Source organism: Abramis brama (genome assembly GCF_963993115.1).
Source record: "Abramis brama genome assembly, chromosome: 15".
NCBI lineage: Eukaryota > Metazoa > Chordata > Actinopteri > Cypriniformes > Leuciscidae > Abramis > Abramis brama.
Window position 1 is genome coordinate 36,022,110 of NC_139977.1, and position 18,151 is coordinate 36,040,260.

The 18,151-nt window shown below is 38.4% G+C and overlaps 1 long non-coding RNA gene across 1 annotated transcript; it reads left to right on the plus strand.

Moving 5' to 3' along the window:
• Positions 1–10,666: 10,666 nt before the first annotated feature.
• Positions 10,667–15,755, plus strand: LOC311096848. Its single transcript, XR_014609152.1, has 4 exons — positions 10,667–10,700; positions 13,953–14,159; positions 14,581–14,627; positions 14,726–15,755. It is a non-coding gene; the product is annotated as an uncharacterized lncRNA (long non-coding RNA).
• Positions 15,756–18,151: the final 2,396 nt, after the last annotated feature.

Sequence of the window (18,151 nt, forward strand, 5' to 3'; positions counted from 1 at the left end):
GGACAAAGTTGAGAACATGCTGAGCACAGGTAACTGATGGGCCATGATGGGGATGCAGCCTAAGAAGTGTCCGATTTCCCTAAACGGCAAGTCAGACCTTGCCCTCTCAAATGACCTGAACACTTTTTATAATTGTTTTAATATTCATGATTTTAGTGAGGAGCTGTCAGTTTTTAATAACGTTGCCTCTGGGCAAGGTAAAGTCCAGGTTGACATTAACAAGGTCCTGACAATATTCAGAGGTATAAAGGAAAGGAAAAGTCCCAGCCCCGATGGCATTGGAGGCCGTATATTAAAGATCTGTGCTGAACAGCTGGTAGACATTTTTTGTTTTATTTCCAAAATGTCCATACATCTCCACACTGTTCCTCGCATTTGGAAAGACTCAATAATTGTCCCGGTGCTTAAAAATAAAGCTCCAGTGTCTCTTAGTGACTTTAAGCCTGTGGCGCTCACGTCCCTCACTATGAAGACGTTAGAGAAGATTGTGAAGGATGAACTTTTGAACTCTGCCCAGGATCTACTAGATCCGTTTAAATTTGCCTACAGACCGAACTGCGGAGTGGAAGACGCAGCATGTACTCTTTTTAACCTGATCTATACACATCTTTGTGCGGCTGCTTTTTATTGACTTTTCTTCAGCTTTTAATTGCATCCAACCACATATCTTAGCAGGGATTTTAAAGAGTACCTTAATATCAATCCTTGTCTTATCTGTTGGTTGATGAAGTTTTTAACTAACAGGTCTCAACGCGTGAGACTGAATAGTATTTAATCTGATGTCCTCTTTTCCTCCACTGGTTCCCCCCAGGGCTGCGTCCTCTCCATGATCTTATTTATTTTATATACAAGCGCATGCCAAAGCCAGCACACTAGGCGTCATATCATTAAGTTTGCTGACGACTCGGTAATAGTGTCGCTGCTGACACACAAGGACCCTGAGCATGGCGCTGTTTTAAATGATTTTACAGAGTGGTGTAAGTCGTCTTTTATTAACATTAACGTGGAAAAAACAAAAGAAATGTTGATCGATTTTTATAAAGAACCCCCCCACCCCACCCTCTCTTCTACCCTTATTAATGATCAAGCTATAGAGGTGGTGAAGCAATATAAATACCTTGGTATTATAATCGATGACAAACTCACCTTCGAGCCACAAGAAATCACATCAACGCATGTTTTTTTATCGTAAACTTTGCAATTTTAATGTTGATAAGACTTTCATGAGGATGTTTTGTTGTTTTATTGAATCCATTCTTTCTTTTGCCCTTGTGAGTTGGTTTGGCCCCCTTACGCTTAAAAACAAGAATAGGCTGCAATATATAGTTAATGTGTGTGGCAAAATTTCCCACAACTCTCTGACTGACTTAAATTCTGTATATGAGACAAGGACCCTCAGGAAGGCACAATCAGTCCTGGCTGACCCAAGTCTCCCCATGAACAGCTGCTTAATTTTGTTGCCGTTGGGCCGCAAATTCAGTCTGCCGAAATGCAGGACAAATAGACATAAAAAATCTGCTGCTATAGGTTGTTTTAATAAGTCAATGTGAGTTGTGGACTTCTGTGTAGTATGTATTTATTTTGTTTTTTACTGATTGTATGGTTGCTGTTTTGTATAATCTGTGTGTTACTTGTCACATGCTGCTGCATAACAAATTACCCCTCGGGGATAATAAAGACTCCTTGAACCTTGAAACACACACAAATAATCATTGGCGATGCAACCTAAGATGTCACATGTAGACTACGCCACGCTGAAGAAAAAGCCCAACTAGACTTAACTGAATATACAGATCCAGACCCAAATTAATAGAGTGAGAGAAATTAATAGAAAGAAATTAATAGAAAGAGTGAGAAAAATTAATAGAAAGAGTGAGAGAAATTAATAGAAAGAGTGTCCAGGTTATAATTTACCCTAAAAACCAAAATGAATAATAATTATAATAATAATAATAATAATAAATGCATTTTTTGCATTATGACATAGTGATGACCCCTACATTTTATTTTTTAATGTAATTTTTTTTATTTTTTTTTATATCATGGCATTATTTATTGTACTGCGTTTATGCATATTTTTCAAAAATAAAAACAGGCAAGTAAAACATCCAGATGTAACGGGTAAAATAAATTTGTAATGAATTGTGCCAAAATGTTTGTTCATGTTGTAGATTAATACTAAGATATTCACTAAATATAATGTATTAAGTGCATCTAAAAGAAAGGGATTTCTCCTCAGTCTCAGGCAAGCTGTCGAGGAGAATGGTAGGTGGAAAATCTCTCTCCGGTCAAACAGAAATAAAATGTTGTCAGAGATGATTTTATTTCTCTTTAAGGTCAAAATTGTTCTTTTAAAATTATTTTATTTCATATTTGAGTCATAAGAGATATAGAGTTGATGGATAATTGATGTTTTATATCGAACTCACTGTTGAGTACATTAGGAGCACACGGTATCCGTTGTATCTCTCGTTGCTTATTTTCACAAGAAACTTACTGTATATTTATTTTTGACAGTTACATGAGCGGATGAGCTGTATTTCATGTCTGTTTGGTGTCATTTCACATATTCCCAGTAAACACGCGATGGGTGAGCTCAGGCTACGTCTCTGTGTGGTCCTTTCCGGAAGGGTCGACAGAAGGAATCATTGAGCGGTTACACAGACATATTAGAATGATGTTGGAATATTAATGGCATGGAAAACATTCTTCATTTTAATACAAGATTTTTCTGATGATATTAGACCTGGATCTCTGTGCTTGATCAGAGCCGTGCTTTCCTTCTTGCAGCAGGGGTTGGAGCGAAGGCTGTCTCCCTCCGCCCTGAAGTCTATGCTGCCGCCATCTCAACTCACCACGACTTGGTGGAGGGTAAGTCAGTTGGAAAGCATGAACTGGTCATCAGGTTCCTTAGAGGGGCGAGGAGATTAAATCCACCGCCCTCCTTCTTCACCCTCTTGGGATTTGTCTCTGGTGCTCAGAGCACTCCAGAATGCCCCATTTGAGCCCTTGCAATCAGTAGACTTGAGAATTATGTCTCTAAAGACATTGGGACCAGCAAGTGCTGCCCATGGAGGAGGCAGACCCAGCCCTGGCTTTGCTCTGTCCCGTCCGCACCCTGCGTCTGTACGTGGACAGAACTCAAAGCCTCAGGACCTCAGACCAGCTTTTCGTCTGTTGCGGAGGCCAGCAGAGGATGGTGGATCTGGGTAGTGGATGCCATCGCCTTGGCTTATCAAGCACAGGGCGTGCCTTGCCCGCTCAGGTTGCGAGCTCACTCTACTAGGAGTATTGCATCCTCTGACAGATATATGTAGAGCTGTGGGCTGGGCGACACCTAACACGTTCGCTAGAAATTATAGCCTACATGTCGAGTCGGTCTCCTCCTGTGATCTCGCCTCAAATGGGCAGAAGACACTGAGTGGACCCGGCTTGTGTCAGCTTGCTGCGCTAAGACATGCATCAGGCGCTGGAAGAGGGCAGCAGCTGTGGCGCTTTGGTAGGGATTCCCTCAGTCGTCGTCGACTTACGTAGAGAGTGAACGACTGAAAGGGAACGTCTCTGTTATGCATTTAACCCTCGTTCCCTGAAGGAGGGAACGGAGACGTACATCCCTTCGCCTTCGTTTTAATTAGGGTTAAAAAAAAAATCCAATTAACCTGCATTATTAAGTTTGTATTTGGAACATAATTAGCGAATTCTGGTCAATTCTGAAGATTTTATTAAATCGAGACTACAGAATAGCAACTGCATTAAACAGAATTCAGTTTTTTTTTTTTTATATGAACACTAAAAAACACTGGGTTAAAAACAACCCAATTTGGGTTGCAGGCAAAGTTACATGATAAAGATATTAAGTTACATGTTTAAACAGACAGACAGTATAGTGGAAAAACATGTGTAAAAACACTGTACAGTAAATGCACTGCAGTTCAGAAGAGGCAGAATAACAGCTTTCATCTTTGATCTTGTGTACTGTACAGCTAAAACAATCTGTGTGTGTGTGTGTGTGTGTGTGTGTGTGTGTGTGTGTGTGTGTGTGTGTAGTTCATGGTAAAAACTTTTATCTAAGATAGTTATAGTTCCTTCTTCCATAGAACTCTAAAACAAACTGAAATGAAACCACTAGATCATAAACCTAAAAGCAGATGAACAAAGATCAAGAGAGGGAAAGTGTATTGAACATTTTCTCCTCAATTCTTGTTTGAGCAATTATAATACTCTTTTATCTCTATTAAATGAGCTGTAGCAACTATAGCACAATCTCCTTCACCGATGTAGGGCACCTTTAAAACTGACATGAGCTTTCTGCCATTACTAGATCAGATCAGACATGAGCAGCTTGTAACACCTCTGATATGTTATAACCCTGATGAAGTAGTTGACTTCTACACTCAAGAGAGAGATTTTTATAAATGTTTAAATATTTTAAAAAAGAAATTTATGATGGACTATCACAGCGCTTTGTCTACCATGTCACACTATCTTCAACATTTGTATTCTGTGCCGTATTTAGTGCAAGGGACCAGTTACCAGTACAAGGGACCAGTACAAGGGATTAACACCGGACGACTGAAAGGTCATGTAAGACAAAGACAGATTGAACTTAAATAGTAAAAAAAAAAAAGAAATAGACTTAGCCCTCACACTTAAATAGAAATAGACTTAGCCCTCTGGACTGTTGAACAAGTCCTGTTCCTTAATAAAAAACATTAATTTATTAAATTACCCACAAAATAAAATGTCAGCTCTCCAGTTCACAAGCACTTTCACTTCCCAGTTCACAAGCACTTCACCATTCCACCACTTTTTTTTTTTTTTTTTTTGATTAGGCCTTGCATGCCTACATGAGCCTTGCATATGAACTCGTAGGATTAGGACTGAGGCTAAAGTTTATGTGAATAAGGCTGCATTTGTAGATCAAAGCAGATTCATAAGAATTGTTTCAGAAGTGAATTAGTCCCATTTATTATTATTATTATTTTTTCATAAATTAACCCTTTCACGCATAGTGGTCACTACAGTGGACAGCTATTAAAAAAGCATTTTCTTGAATTTGCACGGGTTTTATGGCAGAGTGGCACATCAATCTCTTCATTGGACCCTGGTGCATCATCCTATAAATTGCAACCATGTGGCAAGCCGTTGTGTTTCGATTTTTTCTCCCTCCAAACCAAGATGGCCAAGGGTCAGTCAGACTTGCCAAGTTGCTCCAGAATATCCACCCATTCCTTCTATCCTAGGAGACTCTTGTAGGTAAAAAAAATATTGCAGCATAAAGCAATATCTAATGAGTCATATCACAGTAAAATTTTCCAAGTTTTGATTTTAGATTGAGAGAAAACTCTGATTAATCACATGTCCACTGTAGTGGACGTCATGCATGCAATGGCTATATTTCAGCTACAATTCATAATTATAATGTGAATATTGTTTTTGAAATTTAAAACTTAAAAACTTAATATGCATTGACTTTTTCTACTGTAAATAAATGTATTTGTATTATTAGAATGCAATTTTCATTGACATCGAAAAAAGCCATGTGATTACATAATGTATGACACTTGTAATGCATTACTTTACTTGTTAGATCAAAAAGTAATCTGATTACATAATGCATGTTATTGTAATGCGTTTTTTTACTCATAACATCAAAAAGTAATCTGATTACATAATGCATGTTACTTGTAATGCGTTTTTTTACTCATAACATCAAAAAGTAATCTGATTATGTAATGTGCGTTATTGTAATGTGTTTTTTTACTCATAACATCAAAAAGTAATCTGATTATGTAATGTGCGTTATTGTAATGTGTTTTTTTACTCATAACATCAAAAAGTAATCTGATTACGTAATGCATGTTACTTGTAATGCGTTTCTTTACTCGTTACATCAAAAAGTAATCTGATTAGGTAATGCACATTACTTGTAGTTAATTACTTGTTAGATCAAAAAGTAATCTGATTAGGTAATGCATGTTACTTGTAACACATTACTTTACTTGTAACATCAAAAAAGTAATCTGAATGGGTTATGCATGTTACTTGTAATGCATTACATCCAACACTGATCATTTCAGATGAGATTGAAAAAACGTATCGCTAGGTTTTCTCAGAGGAGGGCTATGATAGAAATGTGCATGTCCATCTTGAACATAATCAGAATTATCAGCTAATAAGGGTAAATCTCCATACTCTGGTGCACTGGAGGGAGCATCTGAGTGGTTTCCACAGTTGTACCTTGACAGACTGTAGAAAATTCTGATGGAATCACGTCCTCATGTTCTGATATCATAGATACGCGAAGTGCAACTTGTATGAAGTTGTATGAAGCCTTTGCAATATTTTGCATTTATATTTTTTGTATATATTTTATAGTTTTCACATTATTTGATATAACTGCATTGATTAGTTTGTTAAATTCACATACTTTATCTGTTTGATTATTGTCTTATATTTAATACAGTATATCTTCAGTTTAAACCAACCGCATGCTGTCCACTCAAGTGGACATCTGAAGATCTCTTTGAAAAATTTGTAAAAAAATAAAATAAAAATCAATTCTTGTTTTTCATGCCCTAAGAGCAATAAAAACACATAGGAAAAAAAATCCTGACTGAGGTTATCATAATTCATGCATGAAAGGGTTAATTCATACAGTTGTTTGTTCATACATTGTATAAGAACTACATCAACACTAACACTTGAATTATGAGGATTAATTGTATTGCTTTGTGGTTTACAGAGCAGAAAGTTATTTATAAAAAAAAAATAAAAAAAAAAGGTCTTCTGGGACAGAAAGGCAGCTTTTCCACCTTTTGACCACAAGATGTCGTTAGTGTGCAACGTGTTGAAAAGCTTCGAATAATGAACCATTTTATGAGACAGTCGAGGGGGAAAGCCCCAGTGCTTCACAAAGCTTCATTTCACCATCACTAATAGCAGGTTCGTGGAACGGGATAGGAGAGATAAGGATGGCAGGTGAGTGGAACAGGTAAGTGGAACAGGTAAGGATCGAGGTAGAGTCTGTGTGTCCATGGAGAGATGAGATCAGACCATGAAGAGTGGTGCAAGTGAATGTATATAGTGAACAGGTGACGAGGTACAGGTGCGGTGATTAGTAATCAGGGGAGAGTGAACGAGTGGGTGGAGTCTGTAGATCTGGTGGAGCCGTGACACCTTTAGAGTGATATAAACCCCAATAAACAAATACAAATTAAATGGATTCCTCATGAACTTTTAAGCAATTAATAAGACAGTTTGATCATTTTTGTGGCATTGGTTTTAAGTGAATTGTGACTTTATCATTATATTCTTCTATCTTTTTAATGTATTTTTGTCATATTTTTTATCGTTGCTATTATTGGGAGAAGTTTTTGCCTGATTTGATCTGGCTTCTGCAGTGTATCTCTTGTAGTTAAGTAAGAAGATTATGTTTATCTTTAGCGATATGTCTTCAAACTCTATTGACACTGCTTTCCAAACAAGGAGTGAAAGCACTTTAGAAATGAATCATCTGAAATGTTTGCAGTGTGACTCTTTGGGGAAACCCTGTTGAACCTTTTGGTATTTTAGCAAGGAAACCCCCACATTAATGATTATGGAAATCTAAGGAATACACCGGAAGTTTCCTTTTCAAATATTTACTTTCCTTTGTAAGGAACCAAAAGTGAAAGCTGGTTACAGAGGTTTATTGAAAAGCAGATAAAGTTCCAAATAGGCTGTCTGCCGGTCACCAGCCGTCAAGGCGGACGCAGAACCAGATAAAGAAACTCAGATGGACCAGGCTGCAACAGGTGGGGTGAAAGGCACAGGTAGTTGCTTTCAGAAAGTGCACACTGGTACACTGGTAACGACAAGCACTGACTCCACTTGGCAGAAACAGCAGCACAGACTAGCAGGCTTGACCCAGGATAACAGGTGATATCTCTCGTCTGACATACACACACAGGACAAGATTAAGTAAGGGATTATGCCCGACGAGGTGTCCATTAACAGAAATTAATGGACGACGCGGAGGCGTGAACCGTCCGACGCGAAGCGGAGTCCATTCATTTCTGTTAATGGACACCTCGAAGGTCACTTACGATCACTTACGGTCACTTACGATGGTCACTTACGAAATAAAGAAATATTTAATCAATTAATAATACTTTAATGTGTTTTAGAGTAAAAATCGTGAGGGTTTTTATTTATTAAGTCGAGCGCACTATTTAATATCTCCCGTATACAGGCGTTGCCAAGCGTGGCCACAGCGACCCGACCGCAGCAGTTGATCAGTGAGTTTGAGCCAGCGCAGTCATTTAGAACTGTCATCAGGCAAATTGACGGGACGCCTTTCCTAGGTGTACATTATCACATTTTAATGGACACCCTGCAGCCAATCAGAATCGAGTATTCACCCAGACCATGGTATAAGCAGTGGTAAATCACAATGAAGAGGCGTCTGTAACGGGCATGAACGAACAAACAATAAACCGACAGATGGGAGAAGAACATGAGATCTAAATAGCAAGAGGATCAGGGCAAAGGGGAAACAGGCGATCAGCCCTATACGCACTCTACTAACTCAAGGCCCCGCCTCCCCGTCATGTCAAAGCGCGTCAATCAATGTTTACAATATCGATGAGAAAATGAAACCGAACTATCCTGCTGGTCACGAAAAGAGAGAGAAAAAAAACACCATAATAGTTCATTGCGGGAACAGTGATCAGGCAAACTTGTGTTCTCTCCTCTCAAAGTTTGATGTCAGCAAAGAACAGTGAAGTTAAGTTGATGTGCATCTCTCTCTAGTCTGTCTGTGTCTTGCTTGCTAACGCCGGCCACTTCCAGGGATGTGCTCTGTGACTTTGTGCCTGACAAAAAATTGAGAATGGTATACAACTATAGAATATTTATGTTTGATAAACGACAAAGAACAACGGTGTTTGTTTATAAACTGCAGCTCGGGAAAGAACCGTGTTGCGCATTAACATGCATTCATATGCACATGCACGAAATGAAACGCGCACTTTCCAGCAGAAACATCTGTGGGCACCAGTACAATATGGCCGTGATGGCACTCCTCATAAAACAAGACGATGATTATCTAGTCTCTCAGTCAAGGTTTAGTTACAACTCTGCACTAATGCAAGATGGAAAGATAGTTTGTGAACATCTTGTCAACTGGGGCATCGACACAGCGTAGTTTGCTCGCTGAATACGAGTTCTTCCATGCCTTTTCGATCTGATTGTATAGATCGGGCAGGAATGGAATGGAAGGCTCATGAGAGCTGGAGTGTTATGGCTGGAAAGAAACAAGTCTGCCATGGGCAGGGAGGCTGTGGGGGTTCGGGTTATAAATCCTCTTCATCCTCATCATCATCTCCTTTTCTCTTGGACTGGTTGTGTTTATATCCAGTAGAGCACTCGCTGTCAGATCAGAGGATGTTAGTGACAACACATGCTCATCCATCAGCTCAAACTCGTGAGTCTCTGAGTGGCGTGGGAGATTAACAACTCTCTCAAACTCTTCGGCGAGCTCCCTCTGAAACCCCACGGTTCCAGTCTCTGCTCAGTGCGAGCGGGACCTGAATCGACTGGTACAGACTGGTCTGTCCTGTTCCCTCGAGAAGACAGCAGACGAGAGCGGAGTTTTCTCAAGGGAAAAACCCACAGTGGCACATCAGCTCCCCGAGATCTGATCGTATGTGCTCTGAGCCCAAACAGTAAACGCACAAGCTGTGTGTGTCATTAGGTGTCAAATATCTTAGACACAAATCCACACACGTTTTTCATATAGCCATGAATACCATTTAAAGTTTCAGGTTGAAGCGTAAAGACAAAACCGTCCCTGAAGAAGAAAAGCTGTTGGCGTGTTCTCCAGACTCCCCTTATATACTTCCAGATCGCACGAGTGATGACGTCATAGGCTGTCGCCGGCCTATAGGATTAGTCGTGATTAGATACGCGTTTCAGACACCGGTTCACGCGAGGCGTTCCCCAAAGAGTCATCGAGGAGTGCAAGTTCGAAAGGGAACTCCAAAACACAAATCACATGGGACGTAACGCTTGTGTTTTTGGTCTAATAAGAAAAGGTCAAACAGATTTATCCATTATGTAGAGATGGAAACAGACATATTTTGATACAGGTGCACCACGTAATCAATTAAAATACACATCAATCTTACAGCACAGAAGAAATAATCAAACATATCACAGCATATATTAGACAATATATGATAAAAGAAATCAATATCTAAAATAATAATAATATATAAGGTATAACTAATAAAATAAATTATATGAATAAAGATATTATCATAAACATTGACCATTTTGGATACAACAAGTATCATTTTCTGGACTTCATGAAGGTTGTGATGGACAGATATGAAACTATTTTTTTTTAGTGATATTCTGTGGAGGAACTTCAGATAAGAAAAAGAGATTATGTTCTTTTAGAATAGAAATATAAAGTATAGCATAAAACAGAAAGTATTGAGGTGAGAGTGTGTGGCTTGAATAACTTTGACATATGACTGTGACTGTGCATGAGTTCCCAAACATTCCAGTGATTATAATAACTCATGCTGATACTGAAAGTGAAACTGCTTGAGAGTCTATATCACCAGAAGAGGAGTGTAACCTTCACACTATAAAAGCTGAGCTGTGTGATCTCAGATCTGCACTGATGTCTCCTCTCTTCTGCTCATCACAAGGTAACTAAAACACTTTATCTTTAATTGTTTTGTAAAGAGATTTTTATTAATTAATTAATTTAAATCCTCTATTATAGTGAAACTGAAATGTAAACCTGTATTGCTCAACAATCATTAAAGCTGCAGTCCTTAACTTTTCTGTGTTAAAAATTATCCAAAATAATAATAATAATAAAAAACATAACCAGCCAGTGTTCAAAACTCTCTGCTTGCCATAGCTCGATTCAAAACGGTAAGCTTGTAATAATGTTTTTAATTCCAGTGGTACTGGTGGATTTCTGAGGGAAATTCGAGCGTGTCTTTGCGTCATTACGTTACATCTGTACACATAAAGAAGAGTCTCGGCTAGTAGACTATGAGTGTGAGGATGTTCGAGGTGGAGATTCATAACCTTTTCTCACAACACTTGAAATAATTAAACTTATGGCGGATCCAGAATGTTTCAAACGACAATCACCAGTGACAAACTGGAGATTCACCCGTTGTAAAACCCAAAAGACTTCGGAGTGGCTAGAGAAAAAAAGAGACTGCAACCGGCCCATGCGAAAACAAGGATCGACATCGGCAGGGCTTTTGAAAGATGGAAATCCACCAGTGTCACTGAACTCCGTGTTTTAAAGGGGTTCACAACGGACGCAGATACGGCTTATTTTTACTAGATAGGTAAGACATTTCAATAGTTTAATTACGTAACAGTAGAGCACTTGTTCGCTTAATTTACACAGTTATGGAGTTTCCTTTGTTGTGCCTTTCTCGTTTTGCTATTATGGTAAATATGTATAAATAAATATAAATAAATATATTATTTTGTGCTAGCTATGAGAGAGAGCAATGCACCTCTACTCCAAGAAAATCAAACCCGCCTCCTCCGTTGTCAAGTGTTGGATCTGAATCAGATCGGTAAAGTGAAAATGTTCCTGTCATAAGATGTTTATATTATGTTATATTATGTATATTATGTATACATATATATACACTGCTCAAAAAAATTAAAGGAACACTTTGAAAACACATCAGATCTCAATGGGGAAAAAAATCATGCTGGATATCTATACTAATATGGACTGGGTAATGTGTTATGAACGAAAGGATGCCACATTGTTTGATGGAAATGAAAATAATCAACCTACAGAGGATTGAATTCAAAGACACCCCGGAAATCTAAGTGAAAAAATTATGCAGCAGGCTTGTCAATTTTGCTGAAATTTCATTGCAGCAACTCAGAATGGTACTCAGTAGTTTGTATGGCCCCCACGTGCTTGTATGCATGCCTGACAACGTCGGGACATGCTCCTACTGAGACGACGGATGGTGTCCTGGGGTATTTCCTCCCAGATCTGGACCAGCGCATCACTGAGCTCCTGGACAGTCTGAGGTGCAACCAGGTGATGTCAGATGGACCGAAACACAATGTCCCAGAGGTGTTCTATTGGATGTAGGTCAGGTGAGCGTGGTGGCCCTTCAATGGTATCATTCCTTCATCCTCGAGGAACTGCCTGCATGCTCTCGCCACATGAGGCCGGGCATTGTTGTGCACCTGGAGGAACCCAGGACCCACTGCACCAGCATAGGGTCTGACAATGGATCCAAGGATTTCATCCCGATACCTAATGGCAGTCAGGGTGCCATTGTCTAGCCTGCAGAGGTCTGTGCGTCCCTCCATGGATATGCCTCCCCAGACCCTCACTGACCCACCACCAAACCGGTCATGCTGAACGATGTTACAGGCAGCATAACATTCTCCACGGCTTCTCCAGACCCTTTCCTGTCTGTCACGTGCTCAGGGTGAACCTGCTCTCATTTGTGAAAACCACAGGGCACCAGTGGCGGACCTGCCAATTCTGGTGTTCAATGGGAAATGCCAATCGAGCTCCCTGGTGCTGGGCAGTGAGCACAGGGCCCACTAGAGGCCGTCGGGCCCTCAGGCCACCCTCATGAAGTCTGTTTCTGATTGTTTGGTCAGAGACATTCACACCAGTGGCCTGCTGGAGGTCATTTTGTAGGGCTCTGGCAGTGCTCATCATGTTCCTCCTCGCACAAAGGAGCAGATACCGGTCCTGCTGATGGGTTAAGGACCTTCTACGGCCCTGTCCAGCTCTCCTAGAGTAGCTGTCTGTCTTCCTGGAATCTCCTCCATGCTCTTGAGACTGTGCTGGGAGACACAGCAAACCTTCTGGCAATGGCACGTATTGAGGAGCCATCCTGAAGGAGCTGGACTGCCTGCGCAACCTCTGTAGGGTCCAGGTATCGCCTCATGCTACCAGTAGTGACACTGACCCTAGCCAAATGCAAAACTGGTGAAAAACAGTCCAAAAAGATGAGTAGGGAAAAAATTTCAGTGGCCTCCACCTGTAAAACCATTCCTGTTTTGGGGGTTGTCTCACTGTTGCCCATCTAGTGCACCTGCTGTTTATTTCATTAACACTAAAGCAGCTGAAACTGATTACCAACCCCCTCTGTTACTTAACTGACCAGATCAATATCCCAGGAGTTTAACTGACTTGATGCTATTCTCTGATTAAAAAGTGTTCCCTTTATTTTTTTGAGCAGTGTATATTATATTAATGGTGGTAAATGAGAACATTGGTGCATTGTGGTTTGGCCAAAAGTTTCTCCTAAACCAGGCTCTACAGCCCAAATCAATCACAGGGAGATTAAGTCCTACTTAAACCCCTATAAATAATTGGGGAGGGCAGCAAATAAGAGATGCATAAGTTTATTTGTAATTGCCAGAAAGAAAGTGAAAGAATGTATATGTATGTGATATATATATATATATATTATGCATAACAGTTCATACACCGTTTATTTCATAGCACTATGATTGCACCAAATAACTGCTCTTCTATGATATGCACGGTTTGACATGATATGATAAGCGATCGTTAGATTTAATCAGCACGATTTACTGCAATGCTTTTTTTCCCCCAAAAGTGGATGTTATGCTTGTTCAGACGTCATTTTCCGTTGAAAATTCTAATATTGGTCATACTTCCAAAAAGTATATTCTGTGATTGTGAATGCCCGTATCCACACCGGCGCGGCGACTGACAGCCGCTCATTCTCCTCAAAACATTGGATTCATCCGCGCTGTTTCATGCCGATGCACAACGCTCGTAAAGTTCATAATTCCGCAAATAACTGCAATTGCAGATTTCGAACAGAGATGGCGACAGAGGAAAAACTACGGACTGCAGCTTTAAATAATGTCAAACTTCACTCTGAACTGAACTACTGTATTCTTTTGAACAGATAATAATATTCTCAAAATATATGAGAAATTACAGCATGGGAGGACATGTATGGAGCTTCACAAACTACAGAATAATTACACATGACAACAGAGAAAGAGAAGAATGGGGAACCAAAAGGACAAAACGTTACAATCTAATGAGCCAAAACAGAAAAAGACGCCGAGTCTAGACAGACAAAGCAGCATTAATAGCGGAAAACCAAACTGTGAGTATTTATGATGTTTAATATCAAACTGTCATATTTCATCATCAACAGTTTTAATTTTCTCTGGGTGTCTAAAATGTGTAAAATCAATTCTAAACTATGAATTTTCATTAACTCTATATTGGAAAAGCAAGAAGCAAATTACAGTTGTGGTCATGAGTTTATATAGTTATTTTGTTTATTTCACCATATATATTAAACCATCTTTTAGCAGCACACGTGAAATTAAGTTAAGGTCTGTTAAGCTTATTCTTATTAATTTCATTAAAAATACTCACATTTTGAGATTCTACAACTTGTAAGTAGATGTATATCCACAACTGTAAGCTTTTGGCAGATCTTTCCATCAGTGACACTGATTTATTAATTGTCGCTGTTTGAGGAATTGCTATAATCTGATGTTTGTGTTCTTCATTCACAGTTTCTCATGATTCACCGATTCATTGTGATGTTTTAGTCACAGAAATGGTAAGACACACACAAATACAGAGAAATAGAGAGAAACTGAAGCAGAAATCTGATGTTATATTGATCTTTGTGTTATATTTCTGTGTTTCTCCTTTCAGAAAGCAGCAGTGTGATTCATCTAGCCTGATAAATATTCTCCATCATGTTCCTTTTTCAACAAATAATAAGTTCATAAGACATGCACTGTTACTGTATATAAGATGAATGTGTATGAATGGATTTTATATTTATATAGTACATGTTTGGACTGCATGAATATAGGACAGCCTTTCCTGAACACATCTGACCTGAATCTGAGTTTTACAGTAATCTTGATTGTAACCTGACAGAAACTGCTGGTTGTGTGTGTTAATATGCTTTCCTGTGGCTAAAACAGTAGAGTGGTACGATGGGTTTCATGGGTTCAATTCTCAGGGATAGCAAGAACTGATAAGAATGTAAATGTGTAGATTGAAATGCAATGTAAGTCGCTTTGGATAAAAGTGTCTGCCAAATGTGTAAATTTGAATATATTTTATCAAAATCAGCAAGCGAGGTAAATGAGTTTCGACTGAATAATGCAGCACAACAGAAATGTTGAAATGTTTTGTATAGTATACTTGTATATTCAGAGCTTATTATACTATTGGATGAGACCCGGATTGAGGTGATGACATCACTGTTTTCTCCACTGTTTGATTTATTGTGCAATTTGGTGAATTGTGGTTTGCCCAAAAGTTTCCCCTAAACCAGGCTCAATAGCCCAAAACAATCACAGGGAGATTAAGCCCTACTTAAATCCATATGGTGAGGGCAGCAAATAAGAGATGGATAAGTTTATTTGTAATTGCCAGAAAGAAAGAAAGAAAGGAAGAAAGAAAGAAAGAAAGAAAGGAAGGAAGGAAGGAAGGAAGGAAGGAAGGAAGGAAGGAAGAAAGAAAGAAAGAAAGAAAGAAAGAAAGAAAGAAAGAAAGAAAGAAAGAAAGAAAGAAAGAAAGAAAGAAAGATGTGATAAGGAATGATAAGTCAGTAGGTCTGTGTAGTTTCTTCATTCACTGTGACCTATACTGCACTGGATGGTCAATTTCACATGTATTTTGTGTATTTTCAAAATACTGTATTTGTATTTAAATACATTTTTTCCTACAGTATTTTGTATTTGTATTTTAAATGCATTTCCATGTATTTATGCCCATCTCTGCATAGGGATATTATAATAATAATGTAATATCAAGAAAGATCAAGTTCAAGGCACTGTTATTATATTATTATATAATACTAAAAGTTATATATTCACATCTCTCCACATCTAATTCCTAAGAACTAGAAAAGACACATTTTCAAAACACAGCTTAACCAATCCTAATCAAACACACCTAAACCAGTGAATCATCTCTTCATGACCAGAAACCCGTGTGTTGAGGTGTGGAGATGAACACTGCGTGACTGATCCTTCATCAGCAGAACTGGACACCGCTGACCGACACACTTCTCATGTCTGTGCAGTTTATGGAAATATGAAAATATGCTGAGATATTCACTCATTTTTTCCACTGACATTGTTGAATTTGTAAGGTTGCAACTCAGTAATGGTTATGAACATCAAAAGCTCCTTTGATCAAATCTGTGTGGTCTGAGGATGTGAGCTATATTTAATGAAGACTGACATCAACATGACACTGATGGCACCAGCAGAACATTCACAGTCACAAACACACAGAGCTGTTGAATCTGAGTGTGAAAACACGTCACTTTAACCCCTTCACACACACAGTCTTTATGGTAAATTACCACTAGGAGATCATGTGTGTACCAGTAAGGGGAGTTGTAACATTACCGGTTAATTACCAGTAATGTGTTGTGTGTGAACGCAGAATGAAGATTACCGGTATGATCACGTACGAGTCAGATCGCGCTGATGTAATCATAAAGTTCTTATGGAGATGACGAGATTACTCTGTGCTGTTTACAGTAAGCTAGTTTATCTGTTTAAATATGCGCTAGATGATCATTTTGACATTTAAGACACGTCTTGCAGCTTTTATTATTTTATTTTATTGCAACAGTAATTTACCGGGATTGCTGTGTGTCGCCCTGATGGATTAAACACCCACAGCATCAGACACTGCTTTACGGGCTTTACGTAGAAAAAAAGTACGTAATCAAAAGTAACCAGAATATGGTGAAATTCATTTCGACTCATCACTCATAACATGCTTTTACATGATACATTTAACTGGAAGTTGTTCTGACAAGTCAAATTAACTTGTCAAAGTTTCAGAGAAATATTTACCTTATTCACATTTCTCCTCATGTTTGAACATTCACTGATTACACTAAAAATAAAATCATTTCTTGTAAACTCTTTTGGTTGGTACACACTTAAAAATGACAAAATGAAAATGTAAACTTTTAAAAACAGGTTTCAAAGAGCAAGTTTTTGATAATGATTCCATTATTGTCTCCATGTAAACTACAAAAGCATGAATTTGTTTTTCGCGCGCATATGATATGTACTTTATTGCATGTAATACACACGCACCCCACACATCACTAATCCTAACCAAACGTATAAGACACATTCAAACTAATTTTCGTGTATAAATAGCACAATAAACAATGTGTGCTATAGAGACGCATTTAGTGTGACCGGTTCATAATTATACACACCATTGACCCTTTTTGTTACACTTCCACATTTCTCAGAAGCATAAGTCGTTATAGTTGGGTAAGCTTCTGTAAATACTACATTTAATTTGTATTTTTTGTTGTATTCTGATTTGCTCAAATAGCAAAAGAAACTCCACAATAGTGTTTTCACAGCTTTCAGAAATATAATAAAAAAAAAATATATATATATTAATAGAGAGAGATTGATAAAGCCAGTCAGTAGAAAGAAATACCCTCCCAACGTTAACTAGTTTCTTGTAATTTGATGCAAATTTAATAAAGTATAGTGTTATAAATGTACATGTTTTGAAAATGAAAAGGATTTACTGTTAAACTGTTTAAATGTTCTGTTTCCTCACAGTTTGCATTAAAACTGAATCCTGGAGATGCAGAAACACTTGTTATTCAAATAAAATCTATGAAACCATTCTCAGATGTGTCTCTGTGCAACTAAACACACTCTCACACTCAACACAGCAGAGGATTTAGAGTGGAAATGAAAATGAGTTTGAGTTGAAAGGTCGATACACTGACGTTGATCAGAACTACAGGAATATGATACAGATCCTCATACATGTTATTATGAATGTTCATATCTCTGATCCTAGAGCTGAATGCAGACTCTCTTATAGCAGATCAATGGTGTGTGAGGAGTGATCTGTGATCAGTGTTCGTCTGAATCTTTATCCATCAAATCCTTTTCACTTAAAATACATAACAGAAATAGATCTTCAACAGTCAATGATCAGCAACAATAACAAAAAACACTGATTTTTATTAGAAAGCCTGCAATTTTGATGTGACACACTGACACACACACACACACACACATCCAACATAATGAATCTAGAATAGTTTACACATAATACATGATC